This window comes from Humulus lupulus, chromosome X (assembly GCF_963169125.1).
Source record: "Humulus lupulus chromosome X, drHumLupu1.1, whole genome shotgun sequence".
Taxonomy (NCBI): domain Eukaryota; kingdom Viridiplantae; phylum Streptophyta; class Magnoliopsida; order Rosales; family Cannabaceae; genus Humulus; species Humulus lupulus.
The window spans coordinates 193,718,567-193,722,342 of NC_084802.1; the positions used below are offsets into that span (position 1 = coordinate 193,718,567).

Sequence of the window (3,776 nt, forward strand, 5' to 3'; positions counted from 1 at the left end):
TTTTGACCAAATTACCCTTACTTTCATAAAATGTTTATTTTTTTAAAGTAAAATTATAATTATCCTTGTATATTAACTTTTTTTATATGCAAAATTATATATATTTTTTAATTAAATTATCATTATCCTTCTATATTAACTTTTTTTTATATAGAAAATTATATATTTTTTCAAAAATCAAATTAACATTATATTACTAAATAAATAAATAATTAATATATTACATATCAATACTTTGTACATAAATATATAATAAGATATATTAATACTTATAAAAATGTACTAAATTAAATGCAATTTTTTTTATAAAACATAAAATGCCATCTTATTATTATTATTATTATTATTATGATTTTTTAGATTATTAGAGAGTATATGTTTTTAAGAAAAATATATGATTCTATATTAATATTAACATTAACAATTAACTAATATATACATATATAAAGTTGGTTTTATAATTTTGGGTAATGTAGTTATTATTTCTTTCTTTAATCATTTTGTTTGTTATATAAAAAGTGTTGATTATTATGTTTTTAAATTTTGTGTGAGCTGAAATGTTTGAAAAAAGGGTAAATAAGACATAATTTAAAAAAATATTGGAAAGTGTGGAAAGGAATAACGTTTTCTATGGTTTAGTTTAGGAATAGTGAGTAAATTATATACATGAATGACAACTACTAAGGAATAAGTTTTCAAAAATCAAAATGGAAACCAAACAATTGAATGGATTTAGTTTAGGACTGTCAATTCCATTCCAATGTCCATTACTATGAACCAAACACCACCTTAGTTCTTCTTTGAAAAAAAAACATAAAATTGTTCATAAAATTTCAATCATAAAACGATTAGTATTGAGACAATTATGTAAATTACAAATGGTAAAAACTGATATTGTTCTGTCTAGAAAGATTGGTTGTTAAATAAGGTTTGTGATAGTGTTACCCCCCACACTTACCTGGGAACCTCGAGGAGTTCTGTCTAGGCAAGTGTGGATCTAAAGCGGTATCTTGGCAACCTTCTCAATCGACCTGGGAACATTTCGAGCATATATTTTTGCACTATTACATTTTTGAACTTAATACTATAAGAAAACCAACTGGTTCTATCAAAATAAGCATTTTTACTCTGCTTAAATGTTATTTGGTCGAAAAGGTTTAACTTGTGATCTGCCATACTTACTCAGTAACCTAGGGGAGTTCTAGTAAGGTGTTGGAGATCACCCCAAAACCTCAAAATCTATCTGAGGAACAAGTTTAACAAAAAATTAAAAAAAAAAAAAAACATAAAATAAATTATCATTTCCGAGAGTGGATGAATCATCACGAAACTTCTAGTGAAACTTCTTCCAATTCATCCACCACTCCTTCTGGAACTCCCACCATTCCTGCTTCTCCACAAACCTTAGTTGATAATAGTCCTTTTGCAATGGCTCACAATGATGAAATCCAACCAATAACTCTCAATGAATACCTCCATCCTACTCGCACTTCCATGCCTTCATGCATTATATTCCTTCCTAATATGCCCGCGTTAGACTTTAAACCTAACATGATTCAACTCTTGCCCACATTTCATGGAATGGAAAACGAAAGCTCATACATGCATATTAGAGAATTTGAGGAGGTAGTAGCCACGTTCTATAACCGAGCTGAAAATGTCGATTTTGTGCGACTAAAGTTCTTCCCTTTCTCCTTGAAGGACAAAGTCAAAAGTTGGTTATACTCTTTGAGACCTAGGTCTATTGGAACATGGGAGGAAATGACCAAATCTTTCTTTCTGAAACACTTCCCTAGTCATAAGACCAACAATATAAAATGACAGATTTCCACATTTTCCCAAAAGGACAATGAAACATTCTATCAAGTCTGGGAAAGATTCAAGAATCTGTTGAATCAGTGCCCGCACCATGGCTATGAGAATTGGCATTTGGTCAGTTACTTCTATGAAGGCCTCATGAGTCATGAGCGCCAATTTGTAGAAATGCTATGCAATGGTGAATTCCTCGAAAAAGAGCCAGACGATGCTCTTGAATATCTCGAAGAAACTGCAAAAAAATCTCACACCTGGACTGGTCCAAGTGCTACTGATAGCACCAATCGACATAAACCATCTGGGATCTATCAACTTCAAGAAAAGGATAGTGTTAAGGCCCAACTCGAAGCTTTGAAAAAGCAGTTTGAGGTCTTAATGACGAAAAATGGCCAAAAATCGCACATGATTGCTCAAGCGGAACCACAAGAATCTTGCTTTGTTTATGGAGGAACAATTCATTTAGATAAGGATTGCTTAGCTTTTAATGAAATGAGGGGGGTTTATGAGGAGAAATGCAATGCCTTAGGGGCGTATAACAAGTCATTCTCCCATACGTACAACCCTGGTTGGAGAAACCACCCAAATTTCAGTTGGAGAGATTCCGACCAAGCTCAATCGTCTGGAAACCAGTAGAGAAATGAGCATCATGCTCAACCACCAATGGCATATTTTGCGCCTCAATACAATGCTCATCCACAAAGGAATTCTCTTGAGAATACCCTTCATGCATTCATAGAGGAACATTCCAAACTAAATCGCCAAATGATGCAAGAAATCAAGGAAATGAAAAGTCAATTTTCAAAACTGACTGGATCCTTGGCTATTTCTTAAAATGGCAAAATTCCTTCGCAACCTCTATTCAATGCATAAGGGTAACATATGGCCTAATCCTCCAACTCCAACGATCAAAATGTTAAGGAGGTCAATGCCATCACAACTAGAAGTGGTAAAACTTTAGAAGATCCTTCCATTAAGACCACTACTTCAAGCACTTGAAATGATATTCCTGTGAGTGCACCACCCAATGCTTCTGCAAAAGTTCCATTTCCTCAGGCTTTGAAACATGTTGGGAAAATTCCTGATAACTGAGCTGAAATCCTTGAGCACTTGACATAGGTGAAGATTAATCTTCCTTTGCTTCACATCATAAAACAAGTGTCGACTTATGCCAAAATCATCAAGGATCTATGCACTGCAAAAAGGAAGCACCATGTCAAGAAGATTGCTTTCTTGACTGAGCAAGTGAGTGCGGTGATTGAACAAAAGACATCGCTAAAATACAAAGATCCTGGTTGTCCCACCATTTCTTGCCAAATTTGTAACGTCCTCCTAATCCAGAATCATTACACTGTGTACTTTAAATAGTATCAGACTTGCTAACCAAGTCCCTTGGTTATAAATGTGTAACTAAGGTTAATGACAAGGGTTAGGGTTAAGTTTTTGGTCAAAAGGAAATGTTGACTTTCCATTAAAAATATTTGTGTTCGTACATGAGATCCCAAAATATCACAAACAAATGTTTAAAAGGGCTACTATGGTTCAAAAGTTACAACCAGCCGACCTAAGCGGCAAAATAAGGGATACAACCCTAGTTCCTCTGAGATACCCTCGATCATGGTGGTCGAGCAGCCGCATATGTACACGCCACCACCGAAGCTCTCCAACTCATGGCTAGTCTAGCTTTCCTTTCCCCTTACCTACACCACATAGCATCCGTGACCAAAAGCTCAGCAAGAAAACTTAAACATGTACAAGAACAGTAAATATAGATTCCAGATGCATAACTAGCATGCCCAGCAGTAATAACCTACTCATGCATGTATATAATTACAAATAAATGACTACCATGTTTAAACGGGGGCCCACTGCCCTAAATAAATAGTTGACAAGTCATACCCCGGGGGCTCGTGCCCTATCCTCTCTATAACCTACCTTAGAGCTGGCCCAGCATACCTGGCGCT

General features: G+C 34.8%; 1 non-coding gene across 1 annotated transcript; it reads right to left on the reverse strand.

Annotated features, from left to right (window-relative positions):
* Positions 1-1,809: 1,809 nt before the first annotated feature.
* On the reverse strand, positions 1,810-1,916 carry LOC133807929 (small nucleolar RNA R71). The gene has a single exon (XR_009879811.1). It is a non-coding gene; the product is annotated as a small nucleolar RNA R71 (small nucleolar RNA).
* Positions 1,917-3,776: the final 1,860 nt, after the last annotated feature.